Here is a 24,348-nt window from a genome sequence, read left to right on the forward strand (position 1 = left end):
ACAAGAATCGTACATTTAGCTATGTATTTTCCGTGACAACATTCCAATAAGCTAGTGTCATGAGCATTGTGCCATGGCTAATGAGCTAGCTACTAGACGTTACCACAGCCAGCGATATTAGCACAGAAAATGGCTAACTAGCTCAAGCTAACATTAGCTAGCTACCTAATTATGACAGGACAACCTATTTAACCTGAATGACTATAAACGTTTGTTACTTACCGTTCACAGTTTTCAGTCTGCCAGACACATTTCTCTGTCCTCAGTTTGATTGAAGTCCTCAATCTGTATTTTTGCCTTGTAACTGATTGCTTCTAGAATGAGAGAAGGAACAACATGATCAAGATGAGCTAGCTGCTATTAGTTTAAAGAAATTAAAGATCTAATTGTGACAAAGAATTAATGTATGGGCTACATTTGAGAATACATGCATTTGCTTACCTTCTCAATCTTGAAGACAATACACAAATTTATCACAAACAAGTGTTATGAGTGATTACACCACAAACATATTTCCAGGGTGTTGATGCATCCTCCTCACAGCCTCTTCCAACACCACAGGTAGGGAAAGGGTACTGCAGAAGGGCTGCCTTAGCTGCTCTGCTAGCTAACATGCTACTGAACCGTGACAGTAGTATATTGACATGTGTATTGGTATAAAGACAGCAATGTATTCACCTAAGAGAATAAGAATAAAGGGAAATCATTAATTAGCCAGCTACCCATCACATTAATTGTGCAAAAATATGATAGCTAGCTAGTAAGTGTACTCACAGCATGGACATGCACTCAGAGCATGGGCGGACCAGCTGGCAAGTGTCTTCACTGACATGTTCAACCTCTCCCTGACAGAGTCTGTAATACCTACATGTTTCAAGCAGACCACCATAGTCCCTGTGTCCAAGAACACCAAGGTAACCTGCCTAAATGACTACTGCCCCGTAGCACTCATGTCTGTAGCCATGACCCCGGAAATCCTAGACCCACTCTAATACCGCCCCAACAGATCCACAGATGACGCAATCTCAATTGCACTCCACACTGCCATTTCCCAGAATTCTGTTCATTGACTACAGCTCAGCTTTCAACAACATAGTGCCCCCAAAGCTCATCACTAAGCTAAGGACCCAGGGACTGTACACCACCCTCTGCAACTGGATCCAGGACCCCCAGGTGGTAAGAGTAGGCAACAACACATCTGCTACGCTGATCCTCAACACAGGGGCCCCTGAGAGGTGTGTGCTTAGTCCCCTCCTCTACTCCCTGTTCACCCACAACTGTGTGGCCAAGCACGACTCCAACACCATCATTAAGTTTGCCGACGACACAACGGTGCTGATCACCGACAACGATGAGACAGTCTATAGGGTGGAGGTCAAAGACCTGGCAGTGTGGTGCCAGGACAGCAACCTCTCCCTCAGCATAAGCAAGACAAAGGAGCTGATCGTGGACAAAAGAGCTTCAAGTTCCTTGGTGTCCACATCACCAACAAACTATCATGGTCCAAACACACCAGAACAGTCGTGAAGAGGGCACAACACCTATTCCCCCTCAGGAGACCGAAAAGATTTGGCATGGGTCCCCAGATCCTCAAAAAGTTATACAGCTGCACCATCAAGAGCATAATGACTGGTTGCATCACCGCCTGGTATGGCAACTACTCGGCATCTGACTGTAAGGCGCTACAGAGGGTGGTGCGTACGGCCCAGTACATCACCGGGGCCAAGCTTCCTCCCATCCTGGACCTCTATACCAGGTGGTGTCAGAGGAAGGACCTAGAAATGTTCAAAGACTCCAGCCACCATAGTCATAGACGGTTCTCTCTGCTACCGCACGGCAAGCGGTACCGGAGCACCAAGTCTAGGTCCAAAAGGCTTCCTTAACAGGTTCTACCCACAAGCCATAAGACTGCTGAATAATTAATCAAATAGCTGCCCGGACTATTTGCATTGACCCCCTTTATTTATTTTTTACGCTGCTGCTACTCGCTGTTTATTATCTATGCATAGTCACTTTACCCCTACCTACATGTACATACTACCTCAATTACCTCGACTAACCTGTACCCCCGCACATTGACTCGGTATCAGTACCCCCTGTATATAGCCCTGTTATTGTTATTTTATTGTGTTACTTTTCTTACTTACATTTATTTAGTAAATATTTCCTTAACTTTTATTTTCTTAAAACTGCACTGTTGGTTAAGGGCTTGTAAGTAAGCGTTTCACGTTAAGGTTTTCACCTGTTGTATTCGGCGCATGTGACAAATAACATTTGATATGATCTTTTGTGGCACGTCAGATTGAAACCGGAATTAACAAAATGTTTTTCACCCTATCCCAAAAAACATGATATTGCTAACTAGGCATCATTTAGCTAATAAAATGTTAAAGTTGATTTAGAAGCTTAATTAATAAGTTACACACCCACTGGACAGCTTTGTTAGGTAGCAAGCTAGATAGCTTGGTTTCCGTTTTCCAACAGATTTCTAATCCCCCTGATTGGTCATCAGTAGTGATGGGTCGTTCGCGTACGAGTCGGCTCTAAGAGTCGGCTCTTGTAGATGAACGTTGGGAGCTGGCTTGCATATCAGAAGAGCCGAATCTATTTATAAATATATATAAAAAATAAGATATGAATGATCAAAAGATTTAAATGAATAGAATTAACTAATTCAAAGAACGAAAAAATAATAATGGCCTAAATGCTCAAGCGCACACACATTCGTTCTGACTGTCTGCTCAGACTAACAGCCTCACCTGTTGTTCCTGCTAGTGATAGTGTTGGAGCCAGCATTTCCACATGTGGAGATGTATCCACGCAGTCAAGTAGGCCTACTCCGTGACCCACAGCAACGCAGTCTTCTATGGACCAGTTTATGCCAAAGTCTATGTCTGTAGCAAAAGAAGGCCAAATTGATATTCCATTGGCTAAAATGATTGCCACCGATTTCCAGCTATTTCCAATCGTGGAGGACATAGGTTTTAGAAGGTTATAAATAGTCTAAATCCAATGTACACAATTCCAAGCAGGAAAACCCTTTCAAAATCACTTATTCAACAACTGTACAAGAGCACACAGGCTTCAGAGTGGGAAAGAGTCCAAAAAGCTACTGCAGTTTGCCTTACCACTGACTGCTGGACATCAAGGGTAACCACTTCTTACATGTCAGTTACATGTTACTTCATTGAAGATTTTTTGATGTCTAGCTGTCTTCTGGACTGCTTTGAATTCAGTGACAGACACACCTCAGAGAACTTGGCAGAGGAACTGTTGAGAGTGGCCAGAGAATGGCAAGTAGATGGAAAAGTGGTCTGTTGTGTTAGCGACAGTGCAGCTAACATAACCAAAGCCATGAAAATGTTTAAATGGACCCATCATCCATGTCTTGCCCTCACAATCAACCTGATTGTAAGAGATGCTTTGAAGGTGATGAAGCCCACTGTGGACAAAGTGAAAGCAGCTGTGGAATATATCCACAGGAGCACACTAGGTGCTGAAAAACTAAAGTCTACACAACGCCAGATGGGGATGACTGAGCTGAGGCCTAAACAAGACTGCACTACAAGATGGAATTCAACATTTTTCTTGAGTCAAAGGATGCCATCATCTCTACCCTGACCATTGTCAATGCACCTGTTGATGCCCAAGAGGAATTGGAGGTGGTGGAGGAGGTGTGCAGAGTCTTGGAATCCTTTGAGCAGGTCACTGTGGAGATCAGTGGAGAGAGCAGTAAGCAGTTATTACTACATCATTATTTAATCCAGTATTATATATGTATATGAGCAGTAGATGAGAATGTAGTATCAGTAGACAAAACATGAACCTGAACTAATAAGTTACTGTTCTCTCTTTTCAGCTATGTAACAGCCTCAAAAATGATACTCCTGTATAAGGGTCTGCAGCGAATCACAGCCAGCTGCCAGAGAGAAGCAAATGTGCCAGAGTTGATGGACACCCTATGTTCATCAATGGACAGAAAGTTCCACAGAATGGAATATAATCATGTACTATCAGAAACCGCTGCACTTGACACCAGGTTTAAGAAGTTAGCCTTCAGTGATGCCAGAGCAATTGATGAGGCTCTTCAAAGAATAACCTCAGCAGCATGGAGGGACAGCTCCAGCAGTCAGCTGGCTCAGGCACCAGGGCAACAGGAAGAAGAGGGATAAGATGGAGCAGAAGCACCAGCAGTAGTGCCACAAACGTCTGCTGTTTGACGAGAGAGCAACTGGGGAAGCAGCACGAAGGAATCCCTCAGCAGATGCCATAATGCAGGTCCGATCCTATTTGGTGGAGCCCATCCTCCAAAGATCTGCAGATCCTCTGAGCTTGTGGAAGAACAAGGCCTCTGTCTACCCACGTCTTACTAAAGTAATGACAGGGAAACTCTGCATAGTGTCCACATCTGTTCTCTCTGAGAGGGTCTTCTCGAAAACGGGACAAATAATTACTGAGAGAAGAGTGAGGCAGCTTTGAGTGAGGCACCTCACGCGAAAGTGAGGCAGCTCGCATTTCTGAATGAAAATCTCTCATAAAAGCAAAATATGGTCAGCATTGCTGTGTGCTGCTGGTTATAACATGGCAATAAGAGAGAGAAAAGAGGGACCAGTTTAATGTTTTAAGTGGGATGCTGCAGTTTTGCACATTGTTATTTATTTTTCTTTGATATGGTGCAATATTCTATTATGCTGTTCAGATTGTATTAGTTTTGAATGGTTAGATTTATATGCACTTTGTTTATATACATTAAAAAGTTATACTTTAAATGCAAATGTTTAATAGCATTCTTTTTCATAATAAACCAATGCATTTTTAAATACATTGTGGTTAAGGTAGAGTATGATTTAATTTAATAATTTAATTAGAATTGTTTTAACACCAATCATAGTCAAACTATCGCAAGCTGTTTGACTTGAAAAATAAAAAATAAAATTTAAGAGCCATTTGGGAGCCAAAAGATGCCCATCACTAGTCATCAGTGGTTACTGGTGTTTGAACTTGTTGCCACAGGTTTGCCACAAGTTCAAATGGAATCGAGAGAATTGTCTTTCAGAAAATAAAACTCTAGCGAACTTTTTGCCACTAGTGGCAATAAATATTATTGTTGACAAAGGTTTGGCAAAAATTCACCACGACTGGCAAACATTTGCAAACTTCTGGCAACATTCTGTGGCACACTATTTAGCTTGCATAAAATTTGCCACGACAAATTCCTTTTTGTAAGGGTAATCATTAGAACAATATTTTTAAGACATTATTATAAAAAAATGTGTGAGATGTATGTTGATGAAAATGATACAGAATGTACTTTAGAAAGACATTTCATCAGCAAACTATTAGGCCTACTCCCCTCTCTTCACCTCAATTAGGATGGATTCATTAAGAGTCTCAGTCAGATGCTTCCTCCCTAGAGTCTCAGTAATTGCACCACTGCTGTTTACTATATTCAGTGCCTTGCAAAAGTATTCAACCCTCTTGGCGTTTTTCCTATTTTGTTGCATTGCAACCTGTAATTTAAATAGATTTTTGTTTGGATTTCATGTAATAGACCTACACAAAATAGTCCAAATTGGTGAAGTGAAATGAAAAAAAGACTTGTTCCAAAAAAGAAATAAAAAATAAAAAAACGGAAAAGTGGTGCGTGCATATGTATTCACCCCCTTTGCTATGCAACCAATTACCTTCAAACGTCACATAATTAGTTAAATAAAGTCCACCTGTGTGCAATGTAAGTGTCACATGATCTCAGTATATATACACCTGTACTGAAAGGCCCCAGAGTCTGCAACACCACTAAGCAAGGGAAACCACCAAGCAAGCAGCATCATGAAGACCAAGGAGCTCACTAAACAGGTCAGGGATAAAGTTCTGGAGAAGTACAGATCAGGGTTAGGTTATAAAACATCCCACGGAGCACCATTAAATCTGTTATAAAAAAAATGGAAAGAGAATGGCACCACAACAAACCTGCCAAGAGGGGGCCGCCCACCAAAACTCACAGACCAGGCAAGGAGGGCATTAATCAGAGAGGCAACAAAGAGACCAAAGATAACCCTGAAGGAGTTGCAAAGCTCCACAGCGGAGATTGGAGTATCTGTCCATAGGACAACTTTAAGCCATACACTCCACAGAGCTTGTAACGGGTGTCGTAATGATCAGACCAAAACGCAGCGGGAACGTGTATACTCATCTTCTTTTTAATGAAAAGAAGGAAAAACAAACAAATCACGTATACAAACCACTAACAGTCCTATCAGGTGCTCAGACACTAAACAGGAGACAACTACCCACCAATACCATAGAAAAAACACCCCTCTTAAATAAGACCTTCAATTAGAAGCAACGAGGAGCAGCTGCTTCCAATTGAAGGTCAACCCCATAAACTAAACATAGACATAGAACGACTAGAACTAACATAGAAAATAAACTAACAAGAACATAGCCCAAAAACCCCGGAACACTCTAAACAAATACCCCTCTTACATAATAACATAACCCAACAAACCCTGAACCACATAAAACAAACACCCCCTGCCACGTCCTGACCAAACTACAATAACAAATAACCCCTTTACTGGTCAGAACGTGACAGAGCTGGGCTTTACGGAAGAGCTTAAATAAAAAAATAAGCAAACACGTTTGGTGTTCGCCAAAAGGCATGTGGGAGACTCCCCAAAAATTTGGAAGGAAAATTCTTGAGGGAAACCTGTTTCAGTCTCCCAGAGATTTGAGACTGGGACAGAGGTTCACCTTCCAGCAGGACAATGACCCTAAGCATACTGCTAAAGAAACACTCGAGTGGTTTAAGGGGAAACATTTAAATGTCTTGTAATGGGCTAGTCAAAGCCCAGAACTCAATCCAATTGAGAATCTGTGGTATGACTTAAATATTGCTGTACACCAGCAGAATCCATCCAACTTGAAGGAGCTGGAGCAGTTTTGCCTTGAAGAATGGGCAAAAATCCCAGTGGCTAGATGTGCCAAGCTTATAGAGACATACCTCAAGAGACTTGCAGCTGTAATTGCTGCAAAAGGTGGCTCTACAAAGTAATGACTTGGGGGGTGAATAGTTATGCACGCTCAAGTATTCAGTCTTTTTGTCTTATTTCTTGTTTGTTTCACAATATGTTTTATGGTGGTACTCATGTTGTGTAAATCAAATGATACAACCCCCCCAAAAATGATTTTTTATTCCAGGTTGTAAGGCAACAAAATATGAAAAATGCTAAGGGGGTGAATACTTTCGCAAGGCACTGTATTTAGCAATTTGGGTTATAATCCTTCCCTTATTCCCAATCCTCCTTAATCTTCAACTCTTCTTCATCTCCTAATTGTCAAGAGGGGGTGCTGGGCTGGCAATAGGTCCATCTGTATTTGTACCAATGCCACTGTACCGTATCTGGAGCGTGGAGTTAGAGGAGCTGGAGTAAGAGTAATGGGATCTGTATAGTAATGATTTCCAGTTTCTCAGTAGAATGGCACACTGCATGCACCACGTAGCATCAACATAACATTGATCTCCACACTATCCTCCACTGAACCTAATGAGGGCTGTGGAGCCCAGGCCCACTGATCCCTTTCATATCAGGCACATCTGAAAGGAGAGGACACAGGAGCGGCTCGGGACCCTGTTAAAAGAACTACTGCGCTGTTCTCTGCCGGGGCCATTCACTGACTGAGTCACTGTTATTATTTGATCATTTTTCTATTCAGTATCTGTTTCCCCAGAGCCAGACGGAGACTGCACCCAGTCTGTCTTAGTCTAATTACAGATACATGTATCCATGGTTATTGATCACAGTTATTGACCATCAAGAAAGTGACACTCCATGAGCTCTCTGGCCCGGGTACTAGTTATGACATGTCCGTCCTTAGACTGTCTGTGTGGTGATTCAATGGCACTGAGTGTGTAACATTAGAAATGTGTCTCCCATGTGACATATCTGTGGCATCCCAGTAATGTCGTTGTGTGCCTGGCTGGCCCAGATGTCACGGGGTGGTCGGTTCTACCAGTGAAAAAGAGCTGTCCTCCCCTCAGTCAGGACTGGCTGTAATGAGCATTGAGACTGAGACTGCCACCTGCCAACACGCATTCCGAGTTCCCACGTCACCCAGCAGCAGCTGAGGACTCTGTGACTAGCGTGTCACTTCAGGTTTGGTCCAATCATCAGTCTGAGTCTTGTTGTTGTGGTTGGACCCATGCCCTGGCTGGCATTGCTGTCTCATTGTCACGACTTCCGCCGAAGTCGGTCCCTCTCCTTGTTCCGGCAGCGTTCGGCGGTCAACGTCACCGACTTTCTAGCCACTGCCGATCCACTTTTCATTTTCCATTTGTTCTGTCTTACACACCTGACTTCACTCAACCAATTACTTGTTTATTATTTAACCCTCTGTTCCCCATGTTGTGTTTGTGAGTGATTGTTCATTGTACATCGGTCCATTTTTTTGTGGGCTCGCTATGTTGCCTTGTATTTTTGAGTAAAGTACGTTGATTACTCATATCTGCTGTCCTGCGCCTGACTCTCTACACCAGCGACACACAGGACCCTTACAGACCTGGTGTTGTTCTACTCATATCTGCTGTCCTGCGCCTGACTCTCTACACCAGCGACACACAGGACCATTTACACTTATCAGCCAGTTTATACTAGACAGGCTACAGCATCTTCACACCACCTTAACACCGCAAGGCCATCACGTCAACTGGGATGTCTCCAAGTCCCACGACTGAAAGAAAATAAATACATGTAGCCACGTTCACAGGAGCTGGGCATAACTTAGTGGATATTTGTATTATTATGAGGGGGTGATCTTTGCGAGGCCCAGATTTAGACTGGTCTCTGTTGGCCTGCTGAGATGTCACACATCTCTTTCCCTCTTGAGTCAGTGAGCCATATCTAACACACCCTGTCCTTATGTTTTCTGTAATTGCTAGTGGCATGTGCTGTGTGCCAAATTAAGTTAAACAAAATCGTGTTAATTGGCACTGGATTTGATACGGCTGTAATTGAAATAAATATATTTGCTGAACTGACTAAATAAATTAAAATCTGCTGGCATGTTTGTTAGTACGTCACCAGCAGCTTTCTATAGAGAGATAACCAAGCAGAATATTAATATTTATTTTTAATTAGGCTGCCTTGTGAGGAAGATCAGATAGTGTGAGGACAGAGGGATGGGGATTCATTGACTGAGGGAAATGGCATTAGTTTTCATCCCCTGTGATCCTTATCTGTTTGGCGAGGCTGGTCCAATTGGAATTCAGTTTCTCTATCAGCTTTCGCCTTTCATACTTCAATCGAGATCAAAGACTGTTCGTAGAAATACCCTTCAAAGATATGCCAATGGAAAATGTTAAAATTAGACTTTGGTATCTGCTATTTTAACTGTTCTGCACAGACCTATCCTCATTGTAGGCTGCATAAAGGTATCTAAAAGTAAATACAGTATATTCGATTAAACAATTAGATCAACTGTTTATTTGATTGGTCTTGATGGAGAATTAAAGAAAGACTCCTCTTTTAGTTCATTTTCCTCTACCTTTGTGTCTTCCCATCATTTACATCATGTCAAGCTGTTGTGGAGAGAGAGACAGAAAGAGACAGTTTAATACATCATATAATGACATTCTGACCATAGCAAACCATTACATTGGGATTCGCATAATTAAAAAGGCAGCAACAAAAACAACTTAGGAACCCAATTGGAAAGCCCAGAGAGACTCTTAAAAGTAAAACCACAGAAGCCCCTAACCTGTTACATAGCAGTTTTTAGTGCTTATGTTTATCACAAGGCCTTCTGAATGGTTACATGGCCCCTATTGTATCACTCCCATTGCTCTCCCTCCCCATGGCATAGCTGCAGTTTCCATGACAGCAGCTAGAGCCTACCAGAACAAAAGGCTTTTTCTACTGGTCTGCTCCATGGACGGTTGTGCCTGTCTTTCTGGAGTAGGATGCATAACGGGGAGATTACGGGCTGTTTTAGGGAAAGCTAATTGCATACACATGAAATGACCACTCACATTTTTAAACCCTAGATGAAGTGATTGAAAATGAATAATGACATAGTACTGGGCTTTAGTGAACTTGTAGTACAAGCCATAACTGACATGCTTAGATTGAGCCCCTACATGCACAAGCATCAAATGCATGTTTAACCTTCTCCTCCGCCTGTGATGAATAAGATGCTGCACTAAGACTTAACGTAACCTTGACACCTCTAGAACATGAGTCATGACATGAGTGAACACAGTAGGCATATGCAGTATCTTAAAGTACAATAGTGGTTCATACAACACATGGAAAAGTGAACTAGAGAGAGAGAGAGAGAGCGAGAGAGAGAGAGAGAGCAGCAAGAGAGAGAGCAGCGAGAGCAGAGAGAGCAGAGAGCGAGAGCGAGAGAGAGAGTGAGAGAGAGAGAGAGTGAGTGAGAGTGCGAGCGAGCATGAGAGAGAGAGAGAGAGAGAGAGAGAGAGAGAGAGAGAGAGAGAGAAAGAAATGAGAGAAAGAGATGCCATAGAGATGGAGATGCTTGGTCCTTGGTCTGGCACCACACCTGGCTTACATATCCTCATCCCAACAGAATCACAGAGGGTAGATTTATGTTTCAACCTTTAGATGAGTAAGATAATGTCAGGCACTCTCCTTCCCTCTCTCCATCCATCCTGTTTTAATACTGTACAGCAACCAGGTGGCCATTAGAAATGTAAATACACTGGGCCATAAAACATTTGCCGTCCGTGGTGAGTGGTTAAAGTGAGGTGTCAGAGTATGTACGGTACCAGCTGCATGCTGAATGATTAATGACAAGCCCTCTCTAAGAAATACACATGAGCCTTCCTTCCTAGAAGCAACTTAATCAGCTCTATCCGGACACATTCACATTTCCATTACTGAAAACAGAGGAAAATGAGGTCTGGGTACACATCACAAAATTATTCATAAGAGTACAGATCCCTCATATGATGCACGAGCTTCGGCTGCATGCGGACATGTTGATGTGCTCCCCCAGTCTCTAATTGTGTTGACTGAACTCCCATAATGGCTTTGTGTCTTGGGTTAGAAAATAGATAAAATTGTGGGTTTATTCAGATGCAGACAAGCAGACACTAGGTTACACTATTTGTGATCTTGGTTGAGAGTTGACAAATTGATCTTTGACAATGGGAGTGCATTAAATTCAAAGCTCCATGAGGAGCTCTGTTAGTCCATTTAATCAGACTACAGGCTTTGGACCAATGCTCATGTTGTCCTTCTCTGCTCCACCTCTCTAGAAATAAGACTGTTGGTTGTCCTGTGGGAGACTTAGCATTGGTATCATTGGCTGTCCCCCCATCAGGAGAATCTTGTTCCAGTCTCTCCCTTAGAATTGACTTGTAAGCTAACATTGTCATGCCCTTGATGAAGTGGGGTCTAATACCAGTGGGAGAATGGTGTCTGTTGCAAAGTTTTTCAGACTTTCCTTTAGGGGTCGAAATGTACTACAACCCACCGCAATTACAACAGATCAATAGAGTGGATATGAGATACTGTCTTTTATAACACAGTCAATCAATGTAGTATATTTCAGTTCATACTGGATGTCTATCTGTTCTAGATTCTGCCTATTCAAAGTAATACAATTAGACAGGTCACAAATTGTAGCACCTGCAGCCTGTTAGTGTCTGGTGGCGATGTCTCAGGCCCAGAGTGCCTTCTACACTTGTCCTGGCGCTTGTGGCCCTGCTTATTGTCATAAATTGAGGTCACTTATGCTTATAGAATTGTCCATTTCGGGTCTGTGCGCCAGGAAGACTTTGAAAATTGCACCATCAGAGCAGACTACACATCTGCCATGTAACCTCAAGGCTAATCCCATGTCTTCCAGGCACACACACACACACACACACACACACACACACACACACACACACACACACACACACACACACACACACACACACACACACACACACACATACACACACACACACACACACACACACACACACACACACACACACACACACACACACACACACACACACACTCACACTCACACACGCACTGTTATCAAGCTGTCACAGACAGTTTCTTAGCATCTGGGGACCAAAAACACACAGCAAGGCACAGAGTACTAAGGCTTTGATGCAAGCCCAAATGTCCAGTATTTTTATACTCTGTCGGAGTTAGGAGGAGCCATAAAGATATAACCATAACAAAATGATGTTTATGTCCCTCCCCAGCTAGCTAGAGCATGGATGTTGTGGTATACTGCCTCAATGAGAGAGAGAGAGAGAGAGAGCAGACCTGGGAGGAGGTTGAGCCCAGGCAGGCAGGGAGGCCCAGTAAGAGTGGGTGCAGGTTCCTGGGTGGATGATTGATGGGGTGTGTCTGCTAGTAATGTTGACAAATACCCTCACCTGCCTGGCTTATGTAGGTCTAAAGTGAGTGGAGGTGGAGAAGGGATGGGAAGGGTGTGGTTGTTGTGAGGCAGGGGAGTATGCTTAGCAGAGGTCATTTTCTATTTCCATCCTGGCATATCCAATGGTCTCTCTCTCTCTATGGGTTAGCACAAGCCTGTGAATGCTTAAGGGTCCAGTTTACTCATGCATTTGTTGCCCAAGCCTTCGAATGTTTACTTTACAAACACAGTGTATCTAAATTTTGCGGGAAACTGACCTTTTTTAATCATTCTGAAACTACATCATGTACAATGTTCAATCATAAATGTGAAAAACTAAGCTTTGAGTAGCACAGGCAAAAGTACCATTCAAATCATGAAGAACAAGCTTTTTAGGTTATCGAACACATTAGCACCTAGACTGAAGTGTGGAACAACATACGAGGCCCATTGGTGCTCAGTACTGTTGACATTGAGTTTGAGTTGTTAAATAGGGCAACTGCAAATAGTAAAACCCCTCTTACTGTAGATCAAAGCAACTCAACTTTCCTTCAAAAAAAAATTGTTCTCTCTCTTTCTCTCTCTCTCTCTCTCTTTCTCTCTGGAAAGTAGAAGCATTCCCAATACTGGAGGGGAGACAAAACACACACACAAACAAACACAAACAGGCAGGGAGAGAGGCAAGAAAGCCTTTGTATAAAAGTTCTGCTTCCTCACTCTGAGCTTACATGAGTTCCCCTTTAATTCTGTCCCCAGTGGTCCCTTCCAAGGCCACTCGCAGTGAAAGTTCTCTCTCTCAACAAACAAAACAAGAACTAAAGGGGATAATTAACCTTCCACATTTTCAGTTGGCACTAAGTGCGAACGCTTCAGAAAATTACAGTCATCAGTGGGGTAATGCATGACGACGATAACACTCACCATACTCCTTGCTCTCACTCCACACACAGACTCTGGTTATGGGTGGGCGGGAGGAGGGAGGGAGGGAGGGATGGAGGGGTTGATGGGGGTTGAAATGTTGCTAATGAGGATTGGCCTGGGTGTGAAGGCGTTAGTAAGTCAGGGAGACAGTTGACTGTGGACAATGCTCTCAGTCTGTTAACAGCTTAGTGTCACAGATATAGAGGGGAAGAGAGAGAGGATAAGAGAAGAGAGAGACAGAAACAGAGAGAGAGAGAGACATCATTAGTGATGAAAATTCCACGAAGAGATTTAACTTTCGTTTGCATTTCTTGTCATTTTAGGATTCTTGAAAGATGGGACGATCTCATATTTTTTTCCCAAAATATTTGGATTAATAACATTTTAAATATATATTTTGATAGACGAAAGTACTGTATCAGCTATCACACCAATGTGAAGGAACAACCTAATTATTGCATTTGTATATAAAATGTAACTAACTGGATTTAGGCGTTAGCCATCAGTGACAGAGTTGACAAGCCACTGACGGAGTTGACAACAGATAATCAAAATAGACATATTTTTGCCTCTAAAAACAAAAGTTTAATGCAAGCATTTGTAAAATATAGAAAATGGTTCATTTGAAAATCCCCCCAAAAAACAACCGTTCTATCAGGTCTTTCAGCACTCTGATGGAGTTGACGATAGGCAAAAATCTAACGGAATTGTATTTTTCATCTTCATTCAAGTGGTATACAAAGTAGCAATTTCGTTTTTCCTCAGTTGCTTTATGACTTTAAAACCTAATTAAAATAAACATATTTGAACCAAAATTCACATGCTATCTTAATCTATCAAGGAGCTGGAGTTGACAGTTTATGCTTGTGACCTTGGTGATTTCAACTTTGTTTGTTTAAATATATCAAAAGTAGAGAACTTTACAGACCATGAGTGGTCTTGTTATACTACATGTAATGAGGACATGAATAAGGGGTCCTTATGGTATACAGTGCATTCGGAAAGTATTCAGACAATTGACTTTTTCCACATTTTGTTACATTACAGCCTTATTCTAAAATTGATTAAATAAAAATAAAATCCTCATCAGTCTACACACAACATAACATAATGACAAAGGGAAAACAGTTTTTTAGACATTTTTGCAAATGTATTAAATATAAAAGACTGAAATACCTTATTTACATAAGTATTCAGACCCTTTACTATGAGACTCGAAATTGAGCTCAGGTGCATCCTGTTTCCATTGATCATCCTTGATGTTTCTACAACTTGATTGGAGTCCACCTGTGCTAAATTCAATTGATTGGACACACCTGTCTATATAAGGTCCCACAGTTGACAGTGCATGTCAGAGCAAAAACCAAGCCATGAGGTCGAAGGAATTGTCTGAAGAGCTCCGAGACAGGATTGTGTCGAGGCACAGATATGGGGAAGTTTAGCAAAACATTTCTGCAGCATTGGAGGTCCCCAAGAGCACAGTAGCCTCCATCATTCTTAATTGCAAAAAGTTTGGAATCACCAAGACTCTTCCTAGAGTTGGACACTTGGCCAAATGGAGCAATCGGGGCAGAAGGGCCTTTGGCAGGGAGGTGACCAAGAAGCCGATGGTCACTCTGACAGAGCTCCAGAGTTCCTCTGTGTCGATGGGAGAACATTCCAGAAGGACAACTATCTCTGCAGCACTCCTCCAATCAGGCCTTTATGATAGATTGGCCAAACAGAAGTCACTCCTCAGTAAAAGGCACATAACAGCCCGCTTGGGGTTTGCCAAAAGGCATCTGAAAGACTCTCAGACCATGAGAAACAAGATTCTCTGGTCTGATTAAACCAAGTTTGAACTGTTTTGGCCTGAATGCCAAGCGTCATGTCTGCAGGAAACCTGGCACCATCTCTACGGTGAAGCATGGTGGTGGCAGCATCATGCTGTGGGGATGTTTCTCAGCGGCAGGGACTGGGAGACCAGTGAGGATGAAGGGAAATAGGAACGATGCAAAGTACAGAGAGATCCTTTATGAAAACCTGCTCCAGTGCACTCAGGACCTCAGACTGAGGCGAAGGTTCACCTTCCAACAGGACAACGACCCTAAGCACATAGCCAAGACAATACAGGAGTGGCTTCAGGACAAGTCTCTGAATGTCCTTGAGTGGCCCAGCCAGAGCCCGGACTTGAACTCGACACAACATCTCTGGAGAGACCTGAAAATAGCTGTGTATGGATGCTCCCCATCCAATCTGACAGAGCTTGAGAGGATCTGCAGAGAAGAATCGGAGAAACTCCCCAAATACAGGTGTGCCAAGGTTGTAGCATCATACCCAAGAAGACTCGAGGCTGTAAATGCTGCCAAAGGTGCTTCAACGAAGAACTGAGTAAAGGGTCTGAATACTTATGTTAATGTGATATTTAAATTTTCTAATTTTAATGCATTTGCCAAAATGTCTAAAAACCTGTTTTTGTTTGCTTTGTCATTATGGGGTATTGTGTGTAGATTGATGAGGAAAACAACCCATTTCATCCAGTTTAGAGTAAGGCTGTAATGTAACAAAATGTGGAAAAAGTAAAGGGGTCTGTATACTTCACGAAGGCACTGTAGCTGACCCTGCTCATTCCTGATTCATTTAGGATTTTAGACAAATCTGACGGAGTTGACCAAATCTCTGAACATCTTCTTTAGGAATCACAGTTTTGAGAGAAATATTATTTAAATTCAGAGAGCACTATTGTAAGAAACTACATAAGGCCCCTTTTCAGTTAATATTAATTATTGCCTGTTTAGGAGAGTTCGACGTTGGGATCCTTTGCTCTGGACAAGGGCTTTTCAGAGCATAGAGCCGACATGGAAATGAATAATATTGAAAATATTTCAAAAATTCCAAAATCAAATTTCCCCTTATAAAATTCCCGTAAATGTAAGCCCAAATAATGCAACAAAATCAATTATTTTTCAATATATATATTTTGTTCCTGCCGGACAAGAATTGTCCCAGTTTGCAAGAATCCCTGCATTAATAATATATTGTGCTAATGACAGCTCTAATAATGTATGTTGTTATAAATTACATAGCAGAAAGCTCTTATATCTGTGACCAGATGCTGTACTAATGGTTTTAGGCTTGTTGCAGTGTGTACCAATAGACATAACATTTGTGGGTGGTACTTGATAGCTGCAGTTGGAGGGTTTGAACAAAAAATCCCCCCCCCCCCCCAAATCAAATTTCCCCTTATAAAATTCCCGTAAATGTAAGCCCAAATAATGCAACAAAATCAATTATTTTTCAATATATATATTTTGTTCCTGCCGGACAAGAATTGTCCCAGTTTGCAAGAATCCCTGCATTACTAATATATTGTGCTAATGACAGCTCTAATAATGTATGTTGTTATAAATTACATAGCAGAAAGCTCATATCTGTGACCAGATGCTGTACTAATGGTTTTAGGCTTGTTGCAGTGTGTACCAATAGACATAACATTTGTGGGTGGTACTTGATAGCTGCAGTTGGAGGGTTTGAACAAAAAATCCACCCCCCCCCAGCAGTCAAGTTGATGCCCTCACATTCCTGCGTGTGCTCTGGTTGTATTTAGAATTACTGGGAGGAGACTGTTTTTTGTCATCTCTCCTGAATTGATATTTTTTACTCTCCAGAACCATGGCATAATTTTGATTTTAATCACACTCGTCTGACTATCTCTAGATCAGTTTGTAATTGATTAATTTACAGCAGGATATAGCCTTGATGTGAAAAGGACATAGCAATTAAGCAGCATGTTAAGTCGGTCCGAAATCAACTGACCTCCCATGTTCAATCTCACATACATAACCCTCTAAATGATTTGGATGGGATCCTTATATCAATCAATTAAAGAGCATATTACAAAGATTAAGATTATGGTCTTCCTAACATTTTGTGTAGAATTGATTCTCTATGACCCCACCCATGTAAACCTACCATTCTGATCAAATGATTAAATGGGCTCACCATCTGAACAAGCCAAACTTAGCACAGGACCAGTGAACACAAGGACTGCTAGTTCCCTGCTGCTGCCAATAGATTTGTGGGCTCTTTCCCTGTAAATGATGTTTATCTGTGTTTGGAAGAAAGGCTATTCTTAGCCTGATTGGCCCGTTGTAAAGGAAAGGGAGGCAGATCTCTGGCAGTAAGTATTCTATGTGTCTCGTTGGATTCTCGAGTATGATTAATGGTATGTCTCATTGATAAAACAGATTAAAATGAAACATAGTGGAAAAGGGGAAGGCTATTTATCCGTCCACTTCCTTTAGTTCCTATTTAGGGGAAGTAACCCTGATTTATTAGACAATTGAGAATAGTTCATATTGTGGATGCATAGATATTTTCCTCTTAATTGTGGTTCTCCTCCTGGCAAATGACCCAGCAATGACAGAGAATAGATGTCCCTTGCATCCATCCATTTTGTTTTGGGATTATCTGTTTGAATTCACAAAAAAAGGTAATGACTGTGACTACTGCAGAATCAAGCTAGTTAAGCGGGCATTATCTTTGGAATTCCTTTTCCTCTCCTTCCTAAAGGCTAATTTAGGGACGGTGTTGTAAATTAGCATTAGCTATACACACACACACACACACACACACACACACACACACACACACACACACACACACACACACACACACACACACACACACACACACACTGTGATCCATATTCAAATCAACCATAAAATATGTTGATGCTCATAAAACGTTATCCTAGTCACATGAGACAGCTCCAACCCTCTGACCTAGAAATGTAAATAATATGTCATTTAGCTTCAGTTCCAGGGCTGTGTGTGTGTGTGTGTGTGTGTGTGTGTGTGTGTGTGTGTGTGTGTGTGTGTGTGTGTGTGTGTGTGTGTGTGTGTGTGTGTGTGTGTGTGTGTGTGTGTGTGTGTGTCTCTGTGTGTCTCTGTGTGTCGGGGGGGGGGGGGGGTCATGACCTGTAGGAGTGGGTGATAGAAAGGGTTTGGTTCAGATCCCCAAAGGCACATGGAGTTGCAGCAGTCTCAGTCATATATACTTCAAGCTTAGTATTCAACCTTAGCCTAATTGACTGAACAATGTTTTGGGCCATAAGTCAGTTTACATAGTCTTACTCTGCTGCGTATGAATTCACACTGAATTTTAAACTGCCTTTGAACTGCCCTCTCTCTTTTATCTCCCAAAATCCTGTCTTTGTGAATATTCTTTGTCCCAAGTCCTAATATGTGTATGTTGTATGTTTGCGTGCGTGCATTCGTGCCTCTGCGTGCTTTCTCCGCAGGTACGTTCGTGTCTGCCTTCACGGTGCTGTGCGGAGCGCGGACGGACCTGCCTGACCGCCACATGTGCTGTGTGTTCTGGCTGAACATTGCAGCAGCCTTCATCCAAATCCTCACAGCCATCGTCATGGTGGGCTGGATCATGAGTATATTCTGGGGCATGGACATGGTCATCCTGGCAAGTATGTGTCACTCTGTATTATGCATTTTGACGTGATTGAGGTAACTTCAGAAAGTCTATGTGTATTAAGCTTATTATTGTGTATCAAAGGTCTACATGGGACATTTTCAAGGAGACCATCATAAGACAGGTCAGAAAAGGTCCAGAAAGGTCATATGGGGGCCCCACACATGAACTGAACACACATGTACAGAACACAGTTCCAGCTGATGTCAGCAGGGAGGCGTTATAAGGTGCCTAGATGCAGGCGGAACAGATACAAACATTCCTTTGTCTAATTTACAAACTTGCCTGACATGAACTAATGCATTTCTGTGTGGGTGGGGAGGGTGTGTATGATGATGATGTTGTTTGTATGTTGCGTCAATTGATTTGATGTATTTATGTGGAAGCAGCAGCACTCTTGTTGTCCAAGTCAACGTAGATAATATCATATCAAAGCTCCTGGTCCTGTTCATAGAGGGTTGTGTATGATATCCTCCCTATACACTTTGCAGCCACAACCCCAACGGATAGACAGGTTTTTACGCTGTTTGATGGGTTCTGTAATTATCTCTCTCTCTCTCTCTCTTCAACGCTCACTGCAGATTGAATTGCGTTGCTAAAGGCACTTTTCTGAATGTGAATTTCAAAATATCTCCATCTCTTTAAGAGGAAATGACCAGAATAGATATATTGGCTCACATTGTGCATAAGATACTTGGCATATAGATCGCGTTCTTTCCGCTTGTACTATCTTGTGTCTGCTTTATGTTATCACTTGAGGCAGTTTCATTAAAATTAACCATGCTCCATAGCTACAGAGTTCTCCCCATTGGTTCCACTGATGCTTCTCAGATTGGCTTGGATTTCATTATTAGAGTTCTCTCTCTCCATGCCACATAAGGGGATGGATTCCTTTGAATCGTGACAATTGCTATTGTTTGCAGAGAGCAGGCCTTTGTCAGGATAGCAATGTGGTATTAATTGCTGTGAGCGTGAGAGGAAAAAGCTGCTCCCAGAACACTGTTGAGCATCTTCATGTTGTTATTATTAATCCTGTTATTGAATTTAACCACTGAGCTCTGGATCCTGTCTTCTAACTCTTTTCATATCGAAGAGGGTTGTTTTCAACAGTGTTTGTTACTACAGTAATCTTTCTCTGGACATTTTCTAGAACATGCTGTTCCACTGTGTAACATGCAGCTTCTCATGGTCTAAATATTAATTGTTCTCATGTTTCTTTTCTCTGTTACTCCTCCAAAATGGATGAAAGTTTCTGATGGTAGGTACTGTAGTACTACACAGCTGGCTCATCTCACTCGCTGCCACCATTGCTTTTTCCTATTCCATCAACTCTCCATCTCCGTCTATGTGCCTGTGCCTCCACCACCTCCTCTCTGGCTGTATCTCACACTGTTTGGGTTTGATGTCCTCCGTCGTGCTCGTTATAACGGTCCCCTGAATGTCCTCAGCCCTGTCCCAGTCCGAGCATGCTTTGCAGCTTGCATCGTCACAGATCAGCGAAGACACTATGCTTCTGAGCTGTTCGGGATCTGCAACTGAGATCAGGACTCTGTCTCAGCAGTGCATGTCTGGGAAGAGTTTTCTAAAGGATTTTCCAATAGTATATATTAAAATGTAATTCTCTTAGATCTTAAAGTTTCACTTGGAAACATTATGCCATACTCAGTTTACTCAGGTTATTCAGGGGTCACTTATTCCCCAGGCCGTTGCACTCAGTTTATTCAGGTGATGTGTAACCTCACTGCGCCCTCTCTCCTCCAGGCTATAGGGATCAGAGGGATCCCCAGCAGGTTTAAGGCTGGCCCAGCCCAGCTCAACGTGAAGCCTTGATGTACAGTTGTCTCCTAACACAACATCCCCGTTGGGGGAGAGCCAAGGCAGGATGATATTCACAGGCTTAACCCCACCCTACCTACTGTACCGTATCGCTTACTACTACTACTGCAGCTGCTGCTGCTGCAGCTCCACTTCACAGCTCAGTGGTAGAATGAGGAGCAAGTCAACATTGATGGAGAGGTGTTTTCTACATGTGCCCAAAGTGTCCTGTGAAGAAAATAACAGAATGAATTATGAATATGTGCCAACTGTATGTACAGTACTATACCGTGTGCTAAGGACTAGCCATCCTGTCTGGGGCACTAATTCAGTGTTCAGAGGTTTTTATGAAAAAAATGACATGTGCAGTTTTTTCCTCTGTGTATTTTATCAGCTGTTCAACCACACTGTTATTATGACTAGTAGACTTCAATAGACTGAAGATGGTATCAGTGCCTGTCAAGCCCGCCAGGATTGTATAGTATGTGATGTTATTAAAGGTCCAATGCAGCCGTTTTTATCTCAATATCAATAATTTCTTGGTAACAATTAAACACCTTACTGTAATAGTTTTCCATTAAAATGGTCAAGAAGAAACAAAAATGGCTTCTTAGCAAAGGGCAATTCCTCAAGCAAGAATTTTACTAGGACTGTCTGTGAGTGGTTTGAGTAGGGAGGGAAAAACTGAAAATTAGCTGTTATTAACTATTTTAACGCATGGTGATGTCACCATGGAAGGCCAAAACTCCATTCCACCAATACAGGCTGAAATTTCAGGCAGCCATTTCAAGCTCTTACACTAAAAGGGCATTATCATAATTCTTACAAATTCACTGTATTATTCCAACCTCATAGTGTGGAAATATATATAAAACACAGACAAATGTAATTTTTGACTGCACTGGGCCTTTAAAACTTATGGCATATGGAGATGCACTTGTTTTCTATACAGTAATATTCTGCATGGATACCTTTGTATCGTTCTTCAGATATGTCTATCATATATAAAGACTACTCACATCACACACACACACATTTATAGCCTTCTGTGACTTTTGTACTACTATTTATTGGTTGTTGTTTTTGTTGTTCAGTGTCAGTGAATCATTCTGGGCCAGTTGCCATAGATACTGTCCATTAATTAAGTGTCTATGTGTACACATGGGACTAAAATTAATGTAATTGGTTATTTCTGCCTCATGGAAATGGCAGGAGAAGAGTGAGACACAACTATGGCGACCAGTTGTGCTGTATGATCCATTTAAGCAGTGGTATTTTTAAGCTAGAAATAACAGAAAAGTGTAAAAACATAGATTGTAGCATACGCTTTGATTGTGTTTTGAAGACATCTATTTTTTAAACAAGTTTATTACAGTCAATTCCCTTAAATAGCCTACAGACCCAGGCGAGAACTGACAGGAGCTTGAAAAAAGAGGAATGTAGCGAACTCAGTCTGCCAGATGTTATATTTTGTTCAGATAGATACTTTAAGTTATGCAGTTTAATCTTGTACTTTGTCAAGATTCAAGAATGGAAGCATTTGTCAGTGGCTTGTGTTTGAAGAAGAGTGTGTGATGAGTTTATTTAAGTATTACGGATAACAAAAGTATAAAGAAAAAGATTTAGCTCCATGCATTGATATGTCACATTTTGTGATCCCTGCACTTGAATGCAGTGGATTATGAAGAATATAAAATCCTCATTGGAGACTGCAATTACTTTCACAAAAGGAGATATTCAATGTATTTGTGAAATGTATAGACCACTTCTAACTGTTCAATTATTTTACAGAATAAATAACATGATTGCAACAAAAAGCTGTAAAATCACATTGGTGTACAGAACATCAAATATAAATGACACCCTCAATAAACAAAGTACGTAATGGAAAACTCTGTTTTTGTACTGAATATGTGGAAGTTTTAACAGGCTCTCTCTTGTCTTGATCGGCCAGAGCTGTTACTAGACCATTCCCATTGAACCAGACTGTTAACAGCAGATAGTTAACCAGATTTTTCCCCCCTCATAAGCAGACCTATTGTTGAGAGGTTTCTGATACTTCTCCACTTGCTACGACAACAGCACTTGAACATAGGTGCCATTGGGGGACACAGAGGCTTTGAGGGACGGGAGGATAGCGAGGGAGGGGTCAGCCATTGTGCAGAGCTGAGTGGGAGAGGTGATAGAGAGACAAAGCTGCCTGCACGCTCTAGTGGTCAGTACAGGGCCCAAAAGTATTAGAAAACCTCGGTATGGCTTGTTGTGGGTAGGCAGACATGGCTTCACAATTGTCCTAAGATCAATTGTCTAAGGTTTATGATGGAATGTTGTATAAGACTGTATTTACATAGAGCAATTTGTCTTTTGCTTCTCACATTTTATTGTTGAAAATGCAACCAGACCGTAAAACAATGTGTCATTGATGTAGCGTGCAGGATAATGGTTATCCTTGGATATCCTCTTTTTCTCTGCCTCAAAGCAGCAGACAGACAAACATCATCTCTATTGAATCAACAGTAAAAAGGATATTGTTACAGTATTTGTATTTAATATGTCTTGGAAGGATTCCTTCTCTCTGATAGTGGGCTATTGGATCCCTTTTCTCCATATAAGGAATTCTCTCTCCTGGGTGAACAGACATTTCATGTTGGATCTTTTCAGACAGCGACAGACAGTACACAGCATTCTATTAGTGATTAGGACAGTAAGGTGACGGTTAGATGGTAGAGATTTGATCCAGAGCCTTCGGTGGGAGAAGAGCATTAGCCTATTGTTTCAACCATGACATTACAGGCCAGTAGGGGGCGCTCTGAACTTTATAAAACGACTAAGAGACTGCTCATCTCAGCAATGGTGCCACTGAAAACCTGACTATGCTGATCTCTAGTAGACTCTTCATGGTTAGAACTCAATGTGTCTCACGTTACTGGTTGACACAGATGTCTAACGTCATTCATTTTCACACATCACCTATCTGATGGAGTCCTACCTCTCAGCGGGCTGTTCATTTTCTGTCTCAGAGAATGTGAGTGAAGGTAAGGTAATGGGAGACAGTGCTTCCTCGATCCTTTGGAGATGATGAGGACACAGCTCTGCTTCTAGTCTGAGGGTTATCAGAGGTATGACATACATTTCCTCTGTTTCCTCTGTGTTTCTGTAAAGTGGGACTCCAGCATTCCACTCTCTCTGTTTCCTATGATGCTGTTGGCTGAGGAATGTACAAGAAGCGTTCTCACCATCACCAGCTGCCTGTTTCTCAGTGACATCACTGAATAAACAACACATGCGTATGTAAAGTAAAGGTAATCCTTTGTGATGTATGCTGTACATAATTGTTTGGTCTATCGTCAGAAGCCGGGAAGCGCAAAATGTTCTGACTGTGGCATGCATCTTGGGCAATTTCTACCATGGATGTGATGTCCCTCACACTAATGCAGTCAGCTAGGACTGTTGAATGGCATTAATGACATTTGTTAAAATGTAACCTAAACCTCTACAAATTGACCTCATGGATTGCTCTGTTGTTTGATAGGGCGATTAATTGATTTCACTTTACAGTAGGGGACCAGTGATTCATACAGACCAGCGATAGACCTATCCCAGGGGCTAATTGGGCATGTCGCCATGGTGATCCATAAACATCTTGGGCAATTCCCATAACCTGATTGACAGAACTGTACTTCCCAGCAAAATGTATGTGCAGACTAACTTCAAGACTTTAAAAAGGTACAGAGTTTGAAATTCTCTGAACATATTACA

The 24,348-nt window shown here is 41.9% G+C and overlaps 1 non-coding gene across 1 annotated transcript; it reads left to right on the top strand.

The window, feature by feature from the left end:
- The first annotated feature begins 18,802 nt into the window (after positions 1-18,802).
- Positions 18,803-22,481, top strand: LOC106571431 (uncharacterized). Its single transcript, XR_014380622.1, has 2 exons — positions 18,803-20,032; positions 20,536-22,481. It is a non-coding gene; the product is annotated as an uncharacterized LOC106571431 (transcript).
- The last annotated feature ends 1,867 nt before the right edge of the window (positions 22,482-24,348 follow it).

Source organism: Salmo salar, chromosome 15 (genome assembly GCF_965601325.2).
Source record: "Salmo salar chromosome 15, fSalSal1, whole genome shotgun sequence".
In the NCBI taxonomy this organism is placed as follows: Eukaryota; Metazoa; Chordata; class Actinopteri; order Salmoniformes; family Salmonidae; genus Salmo; species Salmo salar.